The 18,699-nt window shown below is 37.8% G+C and overlaps 1 protein-coding gene across 4 annotated transcripts in view; it reads left to right on the top strand.

Annotated features, from left to right (window-relative positions):
• Positions 1 to 18,699, top strand: part of LOC124595805 — a 249,294-nt gene that overhangs the window by 92,764 nt on the left and 137,831 nt on the right. The gene's annotated exons all lie outside the window — the stretch shown is intronic.

Here is an 18,699-nt window from a genome sequence, read left to right as displayed (position 1 = left end):
CCCCCCCACACACACACACACACACAAACAGACTCTCTCTCTCTCTCTCTCTCTCTCTTATCATCATCTCAGTGTTCCAGCAGAGGTGGTGAGGTGGTGATGTGAATGACGTGTAAGTCAGAAGGCAGTATAAAGAGTAGTTTGGTGGCACATTACTGCAATCCTCTGCGCCCCATCATTGCCGAAAGAGAACTTCATTTCCTTGGTGCATTTATTGTGGGATCCTTGTTACTAGCACACATGGGCTAGCATTCATCAAGAGCCTATACTTGACATAGTGTTGTCTCCAATACCCATTGGAGACAACACGGTGTCGAGTATAAGCTCCTAATGAAGGCTAGCCCACGTGTGCTAGTAACAAGCATCCCGCTGTAAATGCGGCAAGGAAATCAAATATTCTTTTGGCAGTGGTGGGGCCTGAGGATGGCGGAAATGTGTTGCCGAAACTAATCATGTGATAGAATAAAGACATTCTCAAGGTACAGCTACGGTGGAATTTTTTTATGATATACTTATATTGCTTGTTAATGTAGTACTTACTGATTTTGCGTTAAGTCAGCTAATATGAACTCTACTGTTGTAAAATAGCCAAATCCATACACACATTACCAAGAAGATTATCTTTAAATGTTCTGAATGTACCCTGAAGTGCATGGTGCAGACAGGTGCGCCAGAATGATGTTACTGGGTGGTTTATTTACAAAGGCACTGTTGTCAACCTCTCATTTCCCTTTTCTTTATATGCACAGTACTGTGCATTACAACTGTAAATGATGAGGAATCCACCAATTGTTTCTGCCAGTCTTTTGTTCCAAAAGTCATGGGGAAGGGCAGATATTTGAATGCAGATATTCTGCTATCTGCTCACGTGAAAAACAATTGTTAGAAAGTGAGGAATTTAGAAAATATTTGTTACTGTCCTTTAATCCAGAAAGTTGTGGGTTTCATTAGGTATTGTGGAATATTTGGAGGCTATAATTTTATGAGTAACTTGTTGAAGGATTGATGGGTAGAGACTTTTAGTTGCCTTGCTGGAAGCAGGCCTCACCCAACTATGGAGATATCACAATCCCATACTAGTAAAACTGCAACCATTGCCACTAAATTACAAGATCATCTTTTACTGGAATGGCTAAACCACATCCTCCATCAGAACTTTGGCTAGCTTTTACCATGTCCTGAAATCATTAATAGCTTTCCCAAATTTCTTCCCACCGTTCCCAGTGTGGTACTTCATCACCAACTCAACCTAATGGTTTGTCTGTGCCTCACTCTGTGTATCTGTGTCTGTCTGTCTCTCTGTCTATCTATCTATCTATCTATCTATATCCAGGCCCCCCTCCCTAACCCCTTGTACAGGGTGTTACAAAAAAGTACGGCCAAACTTTCAGGAAACATTCCTCACACACAAATAAAGAAAAGATGTTATGTGGACATGTGTCCGGATACGCTTAATTTCCATGTTAGAGCTCATTTTAGTTTCGTCAGTATGTACTGTACTTCCTCGGTTGACCGCCAGTTGGCCCAATTGAAGGAAGGTAATGTTGACTTCGGTGCTTGTGTTGACATGCGACTCATTGCTCTACATTACTAGCATCAAGCACATCAGTACGTAGCATCAACAGGTTAGTGTTCATCACGAACATGGTTTTTGCAGTCAGTGCAATGTTTACAAATGTGGAATTGGCAGATGCCCATGATGTATGGATTAGCACGGGGCAATAGCCGTGGCGCGGTACATTCGTATCGAGACAGATTTCCAAAACGAAGGTGTCCCGACAGGAAGACGTTCGAAGCAATTGATCGGCGTCTTAGGGAGCACGGAACATTCCAGCCTATGACTCGCGACTGGGGAAGACCTAGAACGACGAGGACACTTGCAATGGACGAGGCAATTCTTCGTGCAGTTGTCGATAACCTTAATGTCAGCATCAGAGAAGTTGCTGCTGTACAAGGTAACATTGACCACGTCACTGTATGGAGAGTGCTACGGGAGAACCAGTTGTTTCCGTACCACGTACAGCGTGTGCAGGCACTATCAGCAACTGATTGGCCTCCACGGGTTTACTTCTGCAAATGGTTCATCCAACAATGAGTCAGTCCTCATTTCAGTGCAAATGTTCTCTTTACGGATGAGGCTTCATTCCAACGTGATCAAATTGCAAATTTTCACAATCAACATGTGTGGGCTGACGAGAATCTGCACGCAATTGTGCAATCACGTCATCAACACAGATTTTCTATGAACGTTTGGGCAGGCATTGTTGGTGATGTCTTGATTGGGCCCCATGTTCTTCCACCTACGGTCAATGGAGCACGTTATCATGATTTCATACAGGATACTCTACCTGTGCTGCTAGAACATGTGCCTTTACAAGTACGACACAACATGTGGTTCATGCACGATGGAGCTCCTGCACATTTCAGTTGAAGTGTTCGTACGCTTCTCAACAACAGATTCGGTGACCGATGGATTGGTAGAGGCGGACCAATTCCATGGCCACCACGCTCTCCTGACCTCAACCCTCTTGACTTTCATTTATGGGAGCATTTGAAAGCTCTTGTCTACGCAACCCTGGTACCAAATGTAGAGACTCTTCGTGCTCATATTGTGGATGGCTGTGATACAATACGCCATTCTCCAGGGCTGCATCAGCGCATTGGGGATTCCATGCGACGGAGGGTGGATGCATGTATCCTCGCTAATGGAGGACATTTTGAACATTTCCTGTAACAAAATGTTTGATTCACACTGGTACGTTCTGTTGCTGTGTGTTTCCATTCCATGATTAATGTGATTTGAAGGGAAGTAATAAAATGAGCTCTAACATGGAAAGTAAGCTTCCGGACACATGTCCACGTAACATATTTTCTTTCTTTGTGTGTGAGGAATGTTTCCTGAAAGTTTGGCCACACCTTTTTGTAACACCCTGTATATCACAGTGCTACCCTTGCATGCATCAGGCTGACCACTCTATTGTACCATATTCGTATTCCCTTCACTTCTGTCTTGGCTCTTGCTTTGTTCTCTTCCTTCTTCATCTTACCTCCTTCACCTGACACATCCATCATACCAATAGTGCCACAGCAGTGGGGCAGTGTAGTTCTGTTATGTATGTTTGCACACCAACTCTGAAGAAAAATTAAAGTTTGTAAGCTGGGGTATCATGTTTCAGTTCCTGTTCCACATTTTCCATCCAGTCTCTATTATACCACCCGCTTGTTTATTTTTTTGAAATTAGTGAGGGTACAGTAGTTGAAGGAAATTAATTTGACTGTCAAAAATTCAATAATACACAAGATGGTTGACCACATGAGACATACGAAAGTATTCTTCAAGAGGGAAAAAGTTATCAAATAAAAAACCTGGAATTGTATCGGACGCTGTACTGTATGGAAATAAAACTTAAGCAGAGTGAGAACTAGTAACAAAGAACCTGGAGGTATTTGAAATGTAGTATTATAAAAGGGTTTCAAAAATGTAGTCTAAGTGAATGTGGTAGAATTGGCAAAGAAAGGAACAATGGGAACGATACCACATGTTTGTTTTCATGTTGTCAACTTCCTCGGTTTTGGATGTATAAAAACTATGTTACAGTTGACAAGGCTCTGAGCACTATGGGACTTAACATCGGAGGTCATCAGTCCCCTAGTTGACAAGGCAAAGTTTCATTAGAACAATATGCTACATATTGTACCACTTATTAGTCATTTTATAGTTTATTTCACTGGGTAATTGTTAAATTGTCATGAAATCCTGGTTCATTAATTACAATAAGTGAAAAAGTATCGGATTTATTGAACAATGACAGTCAAAAAAAGATGACAGTGAGAATGATGATAACAGTAATAATAATAATAATAATAATAACAGACATGGAACACTTCTGGAGCAACATATGGTCAAACCCGGTACAACATAACAGGCATGCACGATGGATACAAGCAGAAACAGACACATACAAGATGATACCACAAATGCCTGAAGTGATAATTTTGCAACATGAAGTCACCCAAGCAATTAATTCTACTCACAATTGGAAAGCCCCTGGAAATGATAAAATAGCAAATTTCTGGATAAAGAAGTTCACCTCAACACATTCACATCTAACTAAATTATTTAACAGCTACATCCAGACCCATACACATTCCCTGATACACTTACACACGGAATAACATATCTGAAACCTAAAGATCAAGCAGACACAGCGAACCCAGCTATATATCGCCCCATAACATGTCTACCAACAATATACAAAATATTAACTTCAGTCATATAACAGAAATTAATGACACATACAACACACAACGAAATTATAAATGAAGAACAAAAAGGCTGTTGCAAAGGAGCACGAGGATGTAAAGAGCAACTGATAATAGATGCAGAGGTGACATATCAAGCTAAAACTAAACAAAGGTCGCTACACTACGCATACATTGATTACCAAAAAGCTTTTGAGAGTGTACCCCACTCATGGTTACTACAAATATTGGAAATATACAAAGTAGATCCTAAATTGATACAGTTCCTAAACATAGTAATGAAAAATTGAAAACCGCACTTAATATCCAAACAAATTCAAATAATATCACATCACAGCCAATACAGATTAAGCGTGGAATATACCAAGGAGACTCATTAAGTCCTTTCTGGTTCTGCCTTGCTCTGAACCCACTATCCAACATGCTAAATAATACAAATTATGGATACAATATTACTGGAACATACCCACACAAAATCACACATTTGCTATACGTGGATGATCTAAAACTACTGGCAGCAACAAATCAACAACTCAACCAATTACTAAAGAAAACAGAAGGATTCAGCAATGATATAAGTATGGCTTTTGGAACAGACAAATGTAAGAAAAATAGCATAGTCAAGGGAAAACACACTAAACAAGAAGATTACATATTGGATAACCACAGTGACTGCATAGAAGCGATGGAAAAAACGGATGCCTATAAATATCTAGGATACAGACAAAAAATAGGAATAGATAATACAAATATTAAAGAAGAACTAAAAGAAAAATATAGACAAAGACTAACAAAAATACTGAAAACAGAATTGACAGCAAGAAACAAGACAAAAGCTATAAATACTTATGCCATACCAATACTGACCTACTCATTTGGAGTAGTGAAATGGAGTAACACAGACCTAGAAGCACTCAATACACTTACACGATCACAATGCCACAAATATAGAATACATCACATACTTTCAGCAACAGAAAGATTCACATTAAGCAGAAAGGAAGGAGGAAGGGGATTTATCGACATAAAAAACCTACATTATGGACAGGTAGACAATTTAAGAAAATTCTTTCTAGAACGAGCAGAAACTAGCAAAATACACAAGGCAATCACTCATATAAATACATCGGCTATATCACTGCAATTTCATAACCACTTCTACAACTCTTTAGATCACATAACATCAACAGATACGAAGAAAGTAAATTGGAAAAAGAAAACACTTCATGGCAGGCACCCGTATCATCTAACACAGCCACACATCGATCAAGACGCATCCAACACATGGCTAAGAAAAGGCAATATATACAGTGAGACAGAAGGATTCATGATTGCAATACATGATCAAACAATAAACACCAGGTATTACAGCAAGCATATTATTAAAGATCCCAATACCACAACGGATAAATGCAGACTTTGTAAACAACAAATAGAAACAGTAGATCACATCACAAGCGGATGTACAATACTAGCAAATACAGAATACCCCAGAAGACATGACAATGTCACAAAAATAATACATCAACAGCTTGCCTTACAACATAAACTTTTAAAACAACACGTTCCTACATACAAGTATACACCACAAAATGTACTGGAGAATGATGAATACAAATTATACTGGAACAGAACCATTATAACAGATAAAACAACGCCACATAACAAACCTGACATCATACTCACCAATAAAAAGAAGAAATTAACACAACTAATCGAAATATCCATACCCAATACAACAAATATACAAAAGAAAACAGGAGAAAAAATTGAAAAATACATCCAACTGGCTGAGGAAGTCAAAGACATGTGGCATCAGGATAAAGTTGACATCATACCAATTATACTATCAACTACAGGAGTCATACCACACAATATCCACCAGTACATCAATGCAATACAGCTACATCCAAACATATATATACAACTACAGAAATCTGTAATTATTGATACATGTTCAATTACCCGAAAGTTTCTAAATGCAATAATAACACATACCGTACAGTTAAAAGGAAGTGACGCTTGATCAAGGTCCACGTCACTCCATTTTTAACCGGACTTAACGTCTGAGAAAGTGAAGGGGGTAATAATAATATTGGAAGACATAAGTTGCTTGGAATTTTATTTAATTTCGTATACTACGATGTTTCGGCTGCATAGCCATCTTCAAGCAAGATGCTTGACCCCATAGCTACATATGTTTCTGGTTTCAGTCATGTAATTTCATAGGTAATCTGGTTCACTGCATTTGAGAGTTGCAGCTGTGATATTCGTTACAATGCAAACAAGGTCAGAACATTATAGGACGCACAATGAAAATGGAAATGAATGACAGCCAATGCAGGCAACTTATTTCTTTCAAGTAATTTATCACAGTTGTTTACTCCGTTGAAACTAAAATAATATTTTTTCTCTTATTTAGAACCGTAATATTTTTTCTCTTATTTAGAACCATTAGAAACCTCATCCAATAACTATAGTAAAACTATGAATTGATGAACCCACATTTAAGGAAATCCCACTTTTAATGAAATTTTTCATCAGTCATGGTGAAACTCCCGTAAGAACAATGTTATTTTCCCCACTTCTAACAAACTGTGCTTTAAGTAAAAGTCCTCTTGTAAGGAATAAACTTGAAATATTTTGTAAACTAAAATCCAGTTTTTATGTGATTCCTAACGTGTTCGAATGAGTTTCTGATTTCTTTCTATTTTAATTCCACACAGATCAAATTTTTTGTTGTGTGATGCAGCGATCAACCAGTTGACACATATGTATATCATAGTCAATTACTCAACTTCCCTAGTAGTGATACCGGCAAGAGAAACATACTGCAAGAGAAGGTTTATGAAATCTCTCGAGATTGACAATGAAAATTTCAGTGTTTCAAACAACTGCTTGAATTATTTTGAAAAACATCATAATCTGTCCTTTCAAAGTGTAAATGGAGAAAGTGAGACTCTGATCGTAGAAATTGTAAACTATTAGATGAAAATTACATTGCCACAGTTGACGCAGGGCTATCAGCCCAAATAACATTTTCAATGCTGATGAAACATAATCTGGCAAAACCCCATTTAAGGAAAAAACACATTCTGTTAAGGAAGAAAAATGCTACAGAGGTAAAGAAAAAAGTAAAGAAAAGGTAATGGCACTATTGTGTGTAAATAGTGATGCAAGTGAAAAGTTGCCTGCACCATTAACTCCCATGTGTTCACGTAACACGAAAATGCTACATTGTAGTTATGAATACAACAGCAAACCCTGGAGACATCATAAATCTTAACAACTTTTTCAGGCATTTGGATGCAGCAGGAAGAAATTGGACTTGTTATTGACCTATGTCCTGTGCTTCCCAAGGAGTAATTTCTGAGGAATGTAAATATTGTGTTCCTTCCTATGAACTGGACAAGTCATCTGCATAATCTGAGCATGTGCATAATACACACAGTTAGAGCTAAATACAGAGCAGCAATTCTGGGGAAGTCAATTTCATTCTTTGAGAGATGGGATTGGTGAGACTCTGCTGTATACAGGTCATGCACGTTTGTTGCTGCCTGGAATTCTATAACACAACAGACTGTGCTTAATTGTTTCACAAAGGGTGGCTGTGGTACACTGATTGCCGCTGAAGACAATCTTGCTCCAGAAGAGGTATAGAGCACCAAAACTGATATTTCTGAAAATGGACATTGTTGTTATGATGATGTCCTGGCTTCCATACTTGAAACTGATGGAAGTGAAATGGTTATGAAGCAACACAGGCAGGAGACGGTGGTGACAATGAGGAGGAGGAGGGGGAGGAGGAGGAGGAGGAGGAACAAGAACAAGAACGAACATCAATTTTTGCTGTTGCTGTGCAAGGAGTTGGTACTGTCAGACATTTCCTTTCCTCTTTTAATGTACATGAAGCAATTCTAGCTTACTTTGACCACCTGGAGGAATTTAAAGATTTAGTTGACAATGGAAGAGCAAAGAATTACAATGTTCGGCAGATGGGATTTGTTGGTCAGTACATCAAGAAGCACTTTGTGCTACATTTGCAGGCATGCCTACATTAAGATATTGGCGGTCAAAATAGTAAAATTTCTGTGCATTTTCAACTTTTGACGGCATAATCAATAATCCATTAAATTTTGGGCATGCAGCCACCCAAATAAAATTTATTCCACTGATATTTCAGCCTCGTATTGTCCGGCCATCCTCAGAGTGAGTCTTGATGGGCAATATGCAGCCGAAATATCAATAGAAGAAATTTTATTTGTGCAGCTGCATGCCCAAAATTTAATGGCCTAGTAAAGTTTCTGATGTTGCACACAGTATTTGACTGTCACATGCAACTGTTTTCGATGGAACTGAATGAAGAGTTGTGGAGACTTTATACATTATTGCAGAGTACATTGAGTAAGTCAAGGGCAAACCTGGAATGGTATTTCAATTTAAAACTTATTACTGTTGAATTAGTGGAGGAAAAAGGAGTGCAGTAACGAAAACTATAACATCAGGAGTGCATTGCAGACCTCACATTATAAGCAGAATTGATGGCACATTGCCCATAGTAAGATTTGTCAGGTGTGGAACTACTTCTTTCTGATTTGATGCGGATGAATTTAGAAAGAAAATCATGTTATGGAAGGGACACAGTCCAGTTCCTTAACGTTATTACCATTGAAGAAAACACTGGGATTGAAGAATTGATTGTGGTCTAGTTAGGGTTACAGAGAGAGTTTCCTGACCGTTTTGAGGACACTGTCAATTGTACATATGTTTTTGAGCTTTTGAAGTTGAAAGTGCTCCTATGCGTATGCAGATGTAACTGATTGGTCTGCAAGGTAATTCCCATTTCAATCACAAATTCTTTTATGTTAAAACTATCCAGGATATTTACATTGATTTCCTCTGATGCAGTTTTCACGTCTCCATAATGCGGCTGCAAAAGTGCTACAATGTTTTGCTTGACATGTTTGTGTGAAATACCTTTTTTTGATTATGAAACTAAATAAATCACGATTACGTGGCACCTTCGGTGCAAAAATCTGTTATTGTCTGCATATGTCTGTATGCTGACAGTTTGTACCGGACAAAAATTGTTTTCACTGTACCAAAAATAATTAAATACGAGGGTAAGTCAATTATTATCCGCAATTTAGTCACATTTTTGTTTAATTTGGCAGTACTGTCGTTTTACGTTGATGATGCATGCTTTGTTTATTTGTTGTTATATCTTTGCAATTTTCAAGCCGATAGGTTAGTTTCGCTATCACTGCAGTGCTGTTAATCATGACTGTTCCACTGTCTATTTGCACCAAAGAAGAGCAACGTTCAGTGATCCGTTTTTTGTGGTCAGAAGGTGTATCAGGGGCCAAAGACTTTCAGTACAGTACGGGAACAGTGTTTTGTTGCAACGGAGTGTCTACGAATGGATTGAAAAATTCTGAAATTGTCGCACAGTGTTACGCATGATGAAGGAGCCGGACGACTGTTTTTCGCCACAAATGTAGAAACCATTGAATGTTCACATGAAATGATTCTCATAGACAGACCAGTAATTATTGATGAAGTGGCACATGCAAATTAGTCACGGTTCTGCGTATAGAATCATCCACAACAGGCTTGGGTTTCATAAAGTTTGTGCAAGATGGATCCCAAAACAACTCACATAGGTGCATGAACAAACACACTTGGAGATCTGCAAAAAACATTTGGATCGCTATGGTAACAAAGGGGACAACTTCTTAGACAGGATCGTTACTGGTGTTAAAAGTTGGATCCATCATTACAAGCTGTAAAGTAAACTGTGGAGTATGGAATGGAAACATCCAAATTTGCTGTGCAAGAAAAAGTTCAAGACCCAACCGTCCGCAGGAAAACTGATGCTTACGGTTCTTTGGAACGCACAAGGTCCAGTATTGGAACATTATGGGGATAGGTGCACAACAATAAACAGTGTTCGCTACAGTGAGGTGCTTACTATGAGGCTAAAGCCTGCAATTGGAAGCAAACGCTGAGGATTGTTGTCAAAAGGTGTTGTGTTGTTGTACAACAATGCCCATCCGCATACTGCTGCCCACACTGCTCAAACGCTCCAGAATCTCAAATTTAAAGTTCTGGATCATCCTCCATATAGTCCTGATCTTGCTCCTTCTGACTCACTTGTTTGGTCCACTCAAAAAAAGGCGTTAAGAGGCCATCGATTTGCCTTGGTTGAAGTACTGAATGAAGCGGTGCATTCTTGGCTTGCAGCTCAACTGAGTACCTTCTTTTATGAGCAGGGTGTATACGGGGACAAGAAAATAAAATTCCCGGATTTCTCCCGGATATCCCGTTTTAAAAAAATGCTTTTTCCTGGGCCAAAATACACTTTTTCTGTGCTAAGTGACAGTAGGTTTTTCCGTAGATTTTCCCTCGTAACTGTAAAACTTATCAATCCTTTGAATGGTTAACGTTTTATACAATCGCATAGAACTTCCCGGAAAAAAAAAAAGAAAAAAAAAAAAAAAAAAAGAAAAGAAAAGACGGGGCAAAGATGTTTTGAAGAGGCTTTAAAAAAAAAAGAGGAGAGAAGTTTTGGAAAGACCTTTGATTTGTAGCAACATATACGCTGCATATTTTCATATTACAAAAGCATAAATTCGAATTGCACCAAACACAGCGCGTATGTTTTCGGAGCATTGAAACCGAGGTTGCGATGTCCTTTTGTAAGCGAGTCATATCTCAAGCCACGAGATCTCGTCAGCCGATTACGGCAGCTATTCAGAGCATAGGTCATGTGTTATAATCAGCCAATAGCAAGATCACTGGTACATAGCGCAAACACGCAAAAGGAAAAGTTAACGGTTTACATTAATGTACACAGTACCGTACATCTACAAGGAAAGCTAAGCTTTCACATATAATGTTAGTCTGTAAGATTACCACGCTACAACAGAAGCTAAGCTTTCACATGTAATATTGATCTTTTTTTGCTTGTGTTATACTTTAAGACACATCACACGAATGTGCCAGTAAATTTAAAATTATGACATAAATGTCTCGGCTCGAAATTCTTGTAAGTGGCTGGTCCTCAAACTGTTCAGTTTCGAACGCTCTGTGATTTAGATATCCATCCCACTTTCTCACACGTAACATAATTGATCTTGTGGAAAAAGAAATTTACTTTGAAAGTAACGCTTTTCTAACCACCGTTGGCAATACTATTCGGAGACTGTTAGAAATAGTTTCGATTTACCAGTTGCCAGAGAGCGCCAGAAAACAGGCATTATTGTGCGTGTGCAACTGCAGTGGTGTAGGAAGCCCGTATGTTCGTGTGTATAAAGCACTAAGAGAGGTTACATTACACCATAAAAGAAACAGTGCATCAGAGGATACTCCAAAGAGCATCGGAATTTCATAAAGCATACTAAAATGCATAATTGAGCTTGAAGTGCAAACTGGCTTTTTCCAGATTCACAATGAAGTAGGTCCCATCTGATATTAAGCTTTTCATTGTGGTTTTTGGGATGTAAATTTTCTTGTAGTACCAGCGCTCTATGATCTCATTTTTGGTTCTTTATTATGGCATAATGCCATATATGGCAGAAGATGATAACGTGCACTTGAAATTGCACTTGAAATTCAGCGAACAGTTGGAACTAGCCAAGACTGTAGAATGAAACACTTCGTTTCAAATAAAATGATTGCCTCAGCGGAAAGATTAATAAAGCCAAATTTCATTAGCAAACTTGCAAAAATAACTACACTGTTCTGCAAGGCGATAAATGCTACTAACTTAGAAATAAAATCAAATCAGAAAACTGAAATTAATAATACACGAAGAGAAGCAGTGAAATCACTTAACGTAAACACGGGTCTCATGGAGGTTAACCCCCTCCCCACGACAACTCTGTGCAAGCGTGAATCTGGTGGCTAGGGCGCGCGAGAAAAATTTTTCTCGTTTGCACCTGGCTGCTTACTGCTACTACCGATGCAGCTAAAAGCCAAACTTCAAGTACCGGGAGAAGGTACTGCTTATACGCGAGTCAAATGCGCATGTGCAACAGACTGCTGGCAATTGGTCAAACGAACCTAATGTGATCAGTTGTGACGTCATGCTTATAGCAAGTAGTTTATTGTTACGAAGAATTACAGTCTGCGCCCCTACGGCCTTTGACATATTTTCGCTATTTGCAGACGCTTGTTCGTGCACGGTTTGTAAATTGCACATTTCCTTTGCCATTAAAGTTTGATTTTTTTCCCCTCTCGTTTATATTTTATTGCTGCAGTATCAGTCTCCAGTAGCAGGATAGAGTAACATCCTTTGGTAGAGAATCAATTCTGCAGTCAAAATTACAAAAATTTAACTGAAATCTAAAACAATGAAAAATTCCCGGAATTCCTAAAAATTCCTGGGTTTTTCCCGATTTTCTCCCGGATGAAAAAATTCCCGGGTTTTTCCCAGATTTCCCGGTTATCCTGGGTCGTATACACTCTGTATGAGGGCACCAGGAAGCTCGTACAATGGTGGACCAAGTGCGTTGAAACGCAAGGAGACTATGTTGAAAAATGATGTTCTTGTAAGTTTCCTATTTGATTACAATAAAATTTTATAACTACTTTGCGGATAGTAATTGACTTACCCTTGTAATACTGAAAATTTGTTTTGTTTGTGATCTGTGTCATTGAGAAATTTGAAATATAAAACCTAGTTATATGCAGTGAGACTGCAATGCCATTTAAATGGATCTAATTTGCAGTTCCTCCTCTCCCTCCTCCTTCTGCTCAGACAGCATGGTGTAGCTTTGGAGGAAAAGTGCAGCGAAGCTGAGAGTTATGGCCAAAATCTTCGCTGCCCATGTTTTACCTTTAGTGAGATTGTAGGAAAAAGCTTTATGATGTCACACGAAGTGCACTGATCATGTAGGACTGTGTGACACTTTTTTTACATGACATCACCCAGAGAAATGAAGCTTTTTTCTTAGATAATACGCGTGGAAGTGCCAAAATAGTTTTCTGAAAATTATCAGTACTAAATTATTACGAATGTTATAAAAAAGTCTAAAACTTTTCAAAAGAAGATAAGCATTTTGTCACTGTTACTGTAAGAGTAGTGACAGACCTTAGTAGTGAGTATCACCTTTCTGTGTTTATAATCCCCCCCCACCCATTTCCCTCCCCTACCCAAGAATCATTGGCCTTGCTGGGGTAGCTTATGTGTGCCTCAACGATACAGATAACCACACTGTAGGTGCAGCTACAACTTAGCGGTTATCTGTGTAGAGGGTAAACAAACCTGTGTTTCCTGAAGAGGGCCAGCAACATTTTCAGTATTTCGAGAATATGACTTTTTGTGGTTCACTGATATAGCGTAACATTTAGATAACATGGCGTTGCTAACAGTTGAAAACAGGAGGAAATTGCACCCATTATTTCCTGAGGGCATGCAAATCTACTGCATGGCTTAATAATGATTACATTCTCTTGTCAAAAGTATTACGGAGGAAATATACTCTCCCTTGCAGATCCGTGAGTGGTGTCTACTCAGAAGGATGTTGTCATCAAGAAGAACAAAATGTGTTTTATGGGTCAGAGTGTGGTATGTTAGATCGCTTAACCAGGTAGTTAGGTTAGAGAATTTAAAAAGAGAGATGGATGGATTGAAGTTTGAGACAGTGGAAATTAGTGAAGTGTGGCGGCTGTTCAGGTTAGTACAGGGTTATAATTACAAAATCAAGAATAATTCAAATAATGAATAAGAAAATAGGAATGGGAGTAAGCTAGTATGAACAACATGTGAACACGTTATCATAGCCAAGGTAGACATGAAGCTAATGCCCATCACAGTGGTTAATTAAGGTCCAAACATATGGAATAATTTTTATGGTGCGTGAGTGGCTCAAAGATTTAATAGTACAAAAGGTAGCATCACAAGTGCTCCAGGAGAGTCTTATAGGACCGTTCTTGTTCTCTATATACACAAACACTCTGGCGGTATTAAGAAAAGTAACAATACTATGAAAAGAATAGTTGCTACTCATCATATAACAGAGATGCTAAGTCACAGATAGGCACAACTAAAAGACTGTCAAACAAGTAAGCTTTCGGCCAAAAAGGCCTTCTTCCGAATTAGACAACACAAACAAACAAACACACACACACACACACACACACACACACACACACACACACACACACACACACGACCACTGTCTCTGGTTGCTGAGGCCAGACACAGTGGTCATATGTGTGAGAGTTGCACACATGAACACGTGTGTGTGTGTGTGTGTGTGTGTGTGTGTGTGTGTGTGTGTGTTGTCTAACTCAGATGAAAGCCTTTTTGGCTGAAAGTATGCTTGTTTGACAGTCTTTTTGTTGTGCCTATCAGCGACTAAACATTCCCGTTATATGGTGAGTAGCAATCTATCCTTCTCATAATATTGTCATTAGTCCATACTGGCACTGTTTGATTTTACATGGACAATCTGACAGTTAAGATAAACAACAATCTGCAATTGTGTTCTGATGATACTGTAGTGTACGGGAAGATGTCATCAGTGAGTAATTGTGAGAGGGTACCAGATGACTTGGGGAGAATTTTTGTTTTATGTGATAAATGGCAGTAGAAAAGTGTAAATGAATGCAAGTGAGAAGGATAAAAAAAACCTCCAATGTATGAATACAGTATTAGTGATGTGTTGCTTGACACAGTGATATTTGTTCAACATCTGCTGGGTGTAACATTGCAGAGCAACATAGAATGGAACAAGCACTTAGGTGCAGTGAAGGCAAATGGTTGATTTCAATTTACTGGGAGAATTCTGGAAAATTTAGCTTATTTATAATGGTAATTGCATGCAGAATACTTACGTGACCCATTGTTGAGTATTTCTCAAGTGTTTCGATTCCCCAACAGAGTGGATTAAATGAAGAAATCGAAGTAATCAAGAGGTGTGCTGCTTTCTTACTGGTAGGATAAGTCAACAAGCGAGTATTATGGAAATGTTCTGTAAACTCAAATGGGACTCCTTGGAGTGAAACAAGTTCTTTTCATGAGAAGCTATTGAGAAAGTTAAGAGAACTGGCATTTACGACAGACTGCAGAATGATTCTATTTCCACCAATGTACATCATGTGTAAGGATCACAAAGACAAGATAATAGAAATCAGTGGTTGTATGTAATTGTGTAGACAGTCATTTTTTGCTCCTTCTATTTGTGAGTATAATGGGAAAGATAATGACTAGCAGTGATTCTAGGTACCTTCCACCATGTAAAATTGGTACATGTAAGGAATGTGTATGTTCTTGTAGATGTGCGAGTTTATATGCCTACTAGTTATACAAGTGATGAAAGGACTGAAACCATGTGTCTACATTTACATCTGTACTCTGAGAGCCACTGTATGATGTATGGCATATACAACTTTGTGTGCAGTCTCACTTCCTGTGTCTCCTGTTCCAGTCATGAATGATTTAGAGATTAGATTAGATTAGATTAGATTAATACTAGTTCCATGGATCATGAATACAATATTTCGTAATGATGTGGAACGAGTCGAATTTTCTAATACATGACATAATTAGGTTAATTTAACAACATACTTAAGTTAATATAACAACTTTATTTTTTTTGTGTTTTTTGTTTTTCTTTATTTTTTATTTTTATTTTTTTTTATATTTTTTAAATATTTTTTTTTCTTATTTTATATCTAAAAATTCCTCTATGGAGTAGAAGGAGTTGTCATTCAGAAATTCTTTTAATTTCTTCTTAAATACTTGTTGGTTATCTGTCAGACTTTTGATACTATTTGGTAAGTGACCAAAGACTTTAGTGCCAGTATAATTCACCCCTTTCTGTGCCAAAGTTAGATTTAATCTTGAATAGTGAAGATCATCCTTTCTCCTAGTATTGTAGTTATGCACACTGCTATTACTTTTGAATTGGGTTTGGTTGTTAATAACAAATTTCATAAGAGAGTATATATACTGAGAAGCTACTGTGAATATCCCTAGATCCTTAAATAAATGTCTGCAGGATGATCTTGGGTGGACTCCAGCTATTATTCTGATTACACGCTTTTGTGCAATAAATACTTTATGCCTCAGTGATGAATTCCCCCAAAATATGATGCCATATGAAAGCAATGAGTGAAAATAGGCGTAGTAAGCTAATTTACTAAGATGTTTATCACTAAAATTTGCAATGACCTTATTGCATAAGTAGCTGAACTCAAACGTTTCAGCAGATCATCAATGTGTTTCTTCCAATTTAATCTCTCATCAATGGACACACCTAAAAATTTGGAATATTCTACCTTAGCTATATGCTTCTGATTAAGGTCTATATTTATTAATGGCGTCATACCATTCCCTGTACGGAACTGTATGTACTGTGTTTTATCAAAATTCAGTGAGAGTCCATTTACAAGGAACCACTTAGTAATTTTCTGAAAGACAGTATTGACAATTTCATCAGTTAATTCTTGTTTGTCAGGTGTGATTACTATACTTGTATCATCAGCAAAGAGAACTAACTTTGCCTCTTCATGAATATAGAATGGCAAGTCATTAATATATAATAAGAACAAAGGACCCAAGACTGACCCTTGTGGAACCCCATTCTTGATAGTTCCCCAGTTTGAGGAATGTTCTGATCTTTGCATGTTACGAGAACTACTTATTTCAACTTTCTGCACTCTTCCAGTTAGGTACGAATTAAACCATTTGTGCACTGTCCCACTCATGCCACAATACTTGAGCTTGTCTAGCAGAATTTCATGATTTACACAATCAAAAGCCTTTGAGAGATCACAAAAAATCCCAATGGGTGGTGTTCGGTTATTCAGATCATTCAAAATTTGACTGGTGAAAGCATATATGGCATTTTCTGTTGAAAAACCTTTCTGGAAACCAAACTGACATTTTGTTAGTACCTCATTTTTACAGATATGTGAAGCTACTCTTGAATACATTACTTTCTCAAAAATTTTGGATAAAGCTGTTAGAAGGGAGATTGGACGGTAATTGTTGACATCAGATCTATCCCCCTTTTTATGCAAAGATATAACAATAGCATATTTCAGTCTATCAGGGAAAATGCCCTGTTCCAGAGAGCTATTACACAGGTGGCTGAGAATCTTACTTATCTGTTGAGAACAAGCTTTTAGTATTTTGCTGGAAATGCCATCAGTTCCATGTGAGTTTTTGCTTTTAAGCAAGTTTATTATTTTCCTAATTTCAGAGGGAGAAGTGGGTGAGATTTCAATTGTATCAAATTGCATAGGTATGGCCTCTTCCATTAACAGCCTAGCATCTTCTAATGAACACCTGGATCCTACTATATCCACAACATTTAGAAAATGATTATTAAAAATATTTTCAACTTCTGACTTTTTGTTCGTAAAGTTTTCATTCAATTTGATGGTAATACTGTCTTCCTCTGCTCTTGGTTGACCTGTTTCTCTTTTAATAATATTCCAAATTGTTTTAATTTTATTATCAGAGTTGCTGATTGCAGACATGATACACATACTCCTGGATTTTTTAATAACTTTTCTTAATATAACACAGTAGTTTTTATAATTTTTGATAGTTTCTGGGTCACTACTCTTTCTTGCTGTCAGATACATTTCCCTTTTCCGGTTACAAGATATTTTTATACCCTTAGTAAGCCATGGTTTGTTACAAGGTTTCTTACGAGTATATTTAACTATTTTCTTGGGGAAGCAGTTTTCAAATGCATTTACAAAAATGTCATGAAATAAATTATATTTTAAATTGGCATCAGGTTCACGGTACACCTCATCCCAGTCTAACTGCTGTAGGCTTTCCCTGAAATTTGCAATTGTTAAATCGTTGACTGAACGTACTACTTTGGAGGACTGTTTAGTATTGCTGAATGGAGCTATGTCATATATTGTAACTAGCTGTGCACCATGATCAGAAAGACCATTCTCAACAGGCTGAGCATTTATCTGGTTAAACTTATCTTGGTCTATAAAGAAGTTATCTATCAGTGAGCTGCTATCCTTTACCACCCGAGTAGGAAAATCAATAACGGGTGTCAAATTGAAAGAACCGAGTAATACTTCAAGGTCATTTTTCCTATTACCCTCTTTCAGAGAATCTACATTGAAGTCCCCACAAATAATAATTTGCTTCCCCCTGTCTGACAGATAGCACAACAAGGAGTCCAATTTTTTCAGAAATAGATGAAAATTTCCTGATGGGGACCTATATACAGTTACAATTATAAATGTGCCTTTATTTAATTTAAGCTCACAGGCACATGCTTCTATATGTTTCTCTACACAAAACTTTTTTGTTTCTATACTTTTTGCACAATGATAACTTTTGACATATATGGCAACTCCTCCTTTCTCCATATTTTCTCTCATTACATGTGCAGAGAGCTTATATCCACTTACATTTACCTTATCCATATCAGTAACAATGTGATGCTC

Source organism: Schistocerca americana, chromosome 2 (assembly GCF_021461395.2).
Source record: "Schistocerca americana isolate TAMUIC-IGC-003095 chromosome 2, iqSchAmer2.1, whole genome shotgun sequence".
NCBI lineage: Eukaryota > Metazoa > Arthropoda > Insecta > Orthoptera > Acrididae > Schistocerca > Schistocerca americana.
Note: the sequence above shows the minus strand (reverse complement) of the source record. Positions and strands in the feature narration are given on the sequence as shown.